The sequence below is a fragment of the Cricetulus griseus genome, unplaced genomic scaffold (assembly GCF_003668045.3).
Source record: "Cricetulus griseus strain 17A/GY unplaced genomic scaffold, alternate assembly CriGri-PICRH-1.0 unplaced_scaffold_162, whole genome shotgun sequence".
Lineage (NCBI taxonomy): Eukaryota > Metazoa > Chordata > Mammalia > Rodentia > Cricetidae > Cricetulus > Cricetulus griseus.
Genome location: NW_023276878.1, coordinates 34,849 through 42,369, shown reverse-complemented (window position 1 = coordinate 42,369; position 7,521 = coordinate 34,849). Strand labels below are relative to the sequence as shown.

The following is a 7,521-nucleotide window of genomic DNA, read 5'->3' as shown; positions in this document are numbered from 1 at the left end:
CGATGAAATCTCCTAGAACCTCTAAAGGAGACGCTGCAGAGGATTCTCTCTCATGCCATTGCTAGAGTGTGCCAGGACCGCCTAAGCTCAAGGGATTTCTCTACCTCAGTCTCAGACGTCACAGAAAAGGCAGGCAATTGCTCATTGTTGACGCCTGCCCTGGAGCAGCGGCCCCGCCCCTTGCCAGTAGGCCCTTTTAAAAGTACAGGCGTGTGATCCAACTTCTAGTCTTGTCTTCCTCCTTCCCTTTCCTTTCTCCCTCCTACTCTCCCTTCCTTTCTACCTAATTTCCTTCCTTCTCTCCTTTCTCGTTTCTTCGTTTCCTTTCCCCACTCTCCTCCTTTCCTTTGCTCCCTCCTTTCTGTCCATGGTTTCCAAAGGGTCCCATATGTCGCTTAAGCTTACCTCACTCAAAGACAAGAACCTGCTGCCTCAGTCTTGTAAGCTGAATTTTTTTCTGTAAAGATAACGACCAAGTCACGCCCATCTTGATGAGTGTTACAGATTGTACATATTCCAACTCATAGCCCCTGGAGTACTATGGAATAGTCCTGCTGGGAGGTGGTGGCGATGCCTTTAATCCCAACACTTGGGAGGCAGAGGCAGGGGGATCTCTGTGAATTTGAGGCCAGCGAATTCCAGGACAACATCCAAAGCAACACAAAGAAATCATGTCTCACAAAACAAAACAAAAGCACAAAAACAGAAGACACTCAACTGTCAATAGTATTGAATGTAAGCACTTACCAACAACTTTTAGACTTTTTATTGCTTATTTTATTAGTCTTTTTGATCTCTATACAAGACAAGTATTAATTTCACATATGTGGTTATATGTAGATGCCCCAAATTTCTGTGTATGCTTTGCCTATTCATATACAGATTTAAAAATATTTGGTTGACATTGTAAGAGCAAGAAAAAGCCTCCTTAAGAAATTCCCTGCGTGGCACAAGGCTGATTCAGCTCCAGCCAAAGAAACATAAACAGTTCCAAGGAACGCCCATCCCGGTCAAAATGACCGCATCCGGAGAGTCAGGTAATGACTGATTTTGATAAACAGCATCTACTCGTCACAACTGTTCTTGCGGGCTACTGTTAGTAACAATTTTGAAATTCCCCTAGCCCCCAGGTCAATGAATCCAAAGGTCGCCTACTCTTACCCAATACTGAACAGCCAAGGAACGAGCCACCCTAATTTTTTTTTCCTTTAAAAACCCCTTACAATTGAGGCCAGACACCCTTTTCCTGCAGCTGCTGTGCCTGCTTGCTGGACAGGGTCGCTGCCAAGCCTTGTAACTTAACATTAAGCCTTATGCATTTGCATCAGTGAGTCAGCTCCTTGGTGGTCCATTTTTGGGGTCTCACGAACTTGGCATAACCCACATAAGGTTCCTTATAAACCCAGTTATTTGGCTAATGTACACATGTATGCATGGTTTATGTTTTTGTTTTATTGACTTGCATTTTCCTATTAAGATTCTATGGGAATATTTACTCAAAAAATTATAATTCTTTAAAAGACAGTCAAATTTTAAATATTTGTTTTTATGTCTATGAGTAAAACCCCTCATATCTGCAATAAGATAAATATCTTTCAATATTTCCTTGCTGAACTTTAATAGAAATATTGAACTATTTTTTCTAGATCTAAATAGTAACATTATATGTCTTTATAGATTCTTGTATTTAAAATGACAGGGCACTTTACAAAAGAGTATACTCAGTGTAAGCCAGTTTTTTTTTGTTTGTTTGTTTGTTTGTTTGTTTTTTGAAACAGAAAAAGAGTTCATCTACACTCGTATCCACATAGGGTAAATACGGAAAGTAATAAAACAAAATTTACCATAGATTCTCTTTGAATGCTGTCATTGTGAGCCGTGTCAGGCCCAAACCCTGACAAGACAGGCTGCATCGTGTTTTTCATCCTTTTTTTACCTGCAGTCTGTGTGAGTTAGGCTTTATTATCTAGTGCAAGTTCCATCGTGTCTTCACAAAACACACCAAGCTCATGGTGATATGCACGGACAATGACAATTACATACCCAAGGCGATTTTTACAGACAAGCTTTTGTCAGTTCCTTCAGTGCCGCAAAGCCAGCAACTGATGCAGTGCTTGTCAGAGGTTCACTATTTGTGAAGTCAATAACTCGTATTTCAGCCCCATTTTCACATAGTAGATTTGTTACCTGTTTATGATCTTTCCTTGTTTTAGTATTGCTTACATTCAACAACTCAAAATTGTTATAACCTAAGTCCTAGGATTAGGTGCATACCACCACTTCCTAGCTTCTGGCTGCTGGGAATAAAGGTGTGTACCTGTCTTCTATGGCTTTCATTTCTGAATCTTCAGGCATGCTATAATAAATCATAAGTAATATATGACTACAAAGTGTACTGCATATATGGGCAGAAATGTGATTTTTGATACAATGTGGAATGATTAAAGGAAGTCAGTTAACATATCCATCATCTTCACTTTTTTTGTGCTACCATACTGAAATATACTGTCAGTTTTCTTGAAAAACTACAGCGTAGCCTCTGTGTGAGCATACTGTGAAGAGCATCAGGCATTCCCGCTCTCCGTGCAGGCCTACCGCCCTCATGTCCACTCTGCTGATCCATCATCCCGACTATGCTTGGCTGCAAGAGCTGGGGCTCTGCGAAGAGAACGTGGGCATGTATAATGGAAACTGGCCCGGCGGGGGACAGGTAATTACGTCCTATTGTCCTGCTAACGATGAGCCAATAGCAAGGATCCTATAGGCCAGTATGGAAGACTATGAAGAAACTGTAAAGGAAGCCAAGGAAGCTTGGAAAATGTGGGCAGAGATCCCTGCCCCAAAGCGAGGAGAAATAGTAAGAAAAATTGGCCTGGCCTTGCGGGAGAAGATCCAAGTACTGGGAAAACTGGTGTCTTTGGAGATGGGGAAGATCTTAGTGGAAGGAATAGGAGAAGTTCAGGAGTTCGTGGACATTTGTGATTACGCTGCTGGCTTGTCGAGGATGATCGTGGGACCCCTCTTGCCTTCTGAAAGACCTGGCCCATGCTCTCATCAAGCAGTGGAACCCGTTAGGCCTGGTGGGAATCATCACTGCCTTCAATTTCCCAGTGGCTGTGTTTGGATGGAACAACGCCATAGCGCTGATCACAGGAAATGTCTGCATCTGGAAAGGAGCCCCAACAACTTCTCTCGTTACTATAGCTGTCACAAAGGTCCTAGCCAAGGTTTTGGAGGACAATGATCTGCCTGGTGCCATTTGTTCCATGACTTGTGGTGGAGCAGATATTGGCACAGCAATGGCCAAAGATACACGTGTGAACCTGCTGTCCTTCACTGGGAGCACTCAGGTGGGGAAACAGGTGGCCCTGATGGTGCAGGAGAGGTTTGGGAAAAGCTTGTTAGAGCTTGGAGGAAACAATGCCATTATAGCTTTCGAGGATGCAGACCTCAGCCTGGTTCTGCCATCAGCTCTGTTTGCTGCCGTGGGAACAGCTGGACAAAGGTGTCCCTCTGGGAGGCGACTGTTTTTGCACGAAAGTATCCATGAGGAGGTTGTACAAAGACTGAGAGGTGCCTACTCGCAGATCCGTGTTGGCAACCCCTGGGACCGGAATATTCTCTATGGACCACTCCAAACCAAACAGGCAGTGAGCATGCTTGTTAGAGCCATGCAAGAAATAAAGAAACAAGGAGGCACAGTGGTCTATGGGGGCAAGGTTATGGATCATCCTGGCAATTATGTAGACCCCATCATTGTGACTGGTCTTGCCCATTGATGCACCCATTGTGCATGAGGAGACTTTTGCCCCAATTCTCTACATCTTCAAATTCAAGAATGAACAAGAGGTTTTTGCATGGAAAAAATGAAGTGAAACAAGGACTTTCAAGTAGTAGTTTTACCAAGGATTTGGGCACAATCTTCAGATGGATTGGACCCAAAGGTTCAACTGTGGCATTGTGAACGTCAATATTCCTACCAGCGGGGCTGAGATTGGCGGTGCATTTGGACGAGAGAAGCACAGTGGCGGTGGCAGGGAATCTGGCAGCGATGCCTGGAAGCAGTACATGCGAAGATCTACATGTACCATCAACCACCACACGGACCTTCCTCTGGCTCAAGGCATCAAGTTTGAGTGATGACACTTTATTTGGCATCTCTTAGCCATTCCTGCGGCTACTCTGAAGAAGCCCAAGGAAACTTTGATTTTCCCTGATCGTTTTGTGTACAACAGTTTTCTGATCTCCAGTAATGCCGAAACCTGACTAAATCAAGATACTAATTTTTCAAAAATTCAAATTAAATATTCCCAACCTAGCCACATTTAGCAAAAGATGGGTTTGGTGAATTTGTGTCACTAGTTACCTTTTATTATTACAGTTAATTATTTCTTTTTGGTTAAGTATATGCCATCATAGGAGGATGGGGACGTGGAAAATGGAATAGAAAGGAAGGAGGGTCCTTGCAGTAGAAAAGATGAAGGCTGTCTTCTGAGTAGTATTCAATACTCATGGTCCCCTCCTCTAGCCAGGATTGAAGGGAAGAAGTACCCTCATATCCTGGGGACCACAGCACAGTTTCATGTGCATGACTTGCAGTGTTCCAAATGACAATGGGTCACTGTGGGATAAGGTGAGGGGTTTAGCTCAGTTGTGAATGGTTGCCTAGCATGTGTGAAGTCCTGGGTTCAGTGCCCAGCACCGCAACAACAAAAAATGCTATAGTGATGAAGGGTGCTCACCCACGTGTGACTCCTGTTCATGACTGTGTCAAACAGAGAAATGTGTGAGGTAGACAGACCTTCGTTCTCATCCCAGAACTTGTCACCTGCTGGGAACTCTGGGACTGAAGTCACTCATGAAAGTACTCCTGGATGCCTTGAGTGACCTCAGACCGTAAGCCAGAGCCCAGGCTTGTGCAGATGCTCATGGGTTTCTTAGTCTGAATGCTCACAGTGTGTGCAGGGAAGGTCACTGCTGAGCATCTAAGGTCTCACCAGGAAGCTGTGGACAGGCCCAGCATGCCTGCTCTATGGTGCTGTCACTCTGTACTGCATAGCAGCCACCACTGGGCCTACTGTCACACTGCTAAGTAGAGTAGGACATTTGTAGGTAACTAGAGTCATGGTGTAGAGAGATTTGGATGACAGTAAAGAATTTGTGGGACTGATTGTAGTGTGGGGAAGTGGCAGGTGGCACACCAACCAGTTACAAATGTGTGTCCACACTGCTCTGTTGTCACTGGTGAGTAGTATTGAGTGACATGTCCTTGCCATCACTGGATATGAACCAAGCTAAATACTGATGGAGCTCCTGAGAAGCTGTTGTCAAGGATGAGGGTAAAGGAAAAAAGACAGTTCATTTCTTGAGGAAAAATTGTTGACAGTGCCCCAAATTACTAAGTAAGAAACTGACATGGCTTTCTAAGCTTTGGAGGTGGATTATGAATCATTGCTGTGGCTCAGGACACAGGTTGCTCTTTTTTCATAACACTCCTGAATGCAGTGAACTGGCCCATTTCTACTGCCTATGTTAGAACTGTTTTCTTGAGACAGGCTTTTCCCCCCAGGCCTCTGTAGAGCTGGGATAATAGGTGTGTGTCACTGCCCAGCTTGATTCTTCAAAGCAAGAGAATGAAGATGGAGAATCGGGAACTTGGAATGTAGTCCCCACGCCAGGTAAATGAGTGTGGCAGTGCACACCTGGAATCTCAGCAGTCAAGTGGTAGAGACGAAGATCATGAGTTCTAGGCCATCCTTCGAAATCAGACCATGTTATGATGAACAAAACAAAAATAAAATCAGAATCAGTGTTGTAATGCTGGATGGCCATGATCCCAGAGATCCACCTGCCTCTGCCTCCCAAGTGCTGGAATTAGAAGTCCGCCAGCACACCTGGCCATAGTACTCATTTTCCTCAACACACACACACACACACACACACACACACACACACACACACACACACACACACACACTTACACTTCAGTAAACGGTTAAGAAGCTATGATGATGAGCCACACATGACAATGGCATTTATGCCCAGTGCGTAGAAGGTGATGGGGAGCTAGAATCTTGGCTAAGACTGATTCAGGGTTTCTTTTGAAACTTCATTTGTATGTTATTCTAGCACAAGGACTTTGGTTTTTTTTTTTGTCATAATGTATCTATTAAAACGTTGGCTTTTAAGTTGAAAAAAAAAAGAAAAAGAAAAACTACAGCGTATTGAATGACGCTTCCTCGCATAAATACAAGCGTAGTTTTAGACCCTGCTTCCCAGAAGCAGGTAAGAATAAAGGATTGAGAGTTTAAAAAGCATGAAAAACTTGACATTCTTTTAGTTTGCATCCATTTTCAAAATTGCTTTGAACCTTTTCTTTGCTCTAGGACATGTTGCCTCTAACTTGCCAATCTAAACTTGTTAATTCTCTATCTGTATGATAGTTTGCAGAGGTAATAAGAATGTTTCACTCACTTTCTTTCTTGCTCTTTGTCATCTCTGCTTCTTATAAATCTGATTTTGGTTGCATCTACGTAGGTTTTCTTAGATTTGGGACTGCCTTTTTATTTCCACTGGTAGTTTATAGAAATACTCTGTGAGAAGAGTGAAGATTCCACTAGAGTAGATGTTATTAGGATCTTTGATCCCAACAGTGTCAGTATCAGTTTTGGATTATCCTGGCACCATGGGCCTTTTACCCCACCCAAGTGCCACCTCTTTGTTTTTTTATCTTTATTCACTGACTTTTATGTTGGGTCTTTCTTCCTTAATGTGTTCCCAGAAATGCTTTGAATGTATTTAGTGTTTCATAAGCCCGTTACTTTACACAATCACTAATATAAAAATTCCACCCATTGCCTTACAGAAGCTTCACAGTTTCAGGAGGTCCCATTTATAAAGTGTTCATCTCAGTGTCTGTGCTACTGGTGTTAGGTTCAGGAAGCGCTTTCCTATACCAATTAATTCAAGGGTATTTCCCACTTTATCTTCTAATAGGTTCATAACCAGTGTGGCTGGGTTTATGTTGAGGTCTTTGATCCATTTTGACTTAAGTTTTGTGCAGGGTGAAAGGCTTGAGCCTATCTGGTAGTCTTCTACATGTCGGCATCCAGTTATGCCAGCACCATTTGCTTGAAGATGTTCTCTTTGTTCCAGCATATGAATTTGGATTGTTTGTCAAAAATCAGGTGTTCCTAGGTGTGTGGGTTAATATCAGGGTTTTCAACTCTATTTCATTGGTCTACCTATCTATTTTTGTGCCAATATGAAGACGATTTCAGGATTATATCTCTGTAATAGAGCTTGAAGTCAGGCATGGTGATGCCTCCAGAAGTTCCTCTATTGTACAGGGTTGTTTTGGCTATCCTGGGTCTTTCACTTTTTTGGGTAGTGTTAACCCAAGGTATTTTATGTTGTTTGTGGCAATTGTAAAGGGTGATGTTTCTCTGATTACTTTCTCCACCAATGTGTCATCGGTCTATAGTAGGGCTACAGTTTTTTTGAGTTAATCTTGTATCCTCT

At 43.0% G+C, this 7,521-nt stretch overlaps 1 pseudogene; it reads left to right on the top strand.

Annotated features, from left to right (window-relative positions):
- The first annotated feature begins 2,587 nt into the window (after window positions 1–2,587).
- LOC100764436 lies at window positions 2,588–4,242 on the top strand (annotated as a pseudogene).
- Window positions 4,243–7,521: the final 3,279 nt, after the last annotated feature.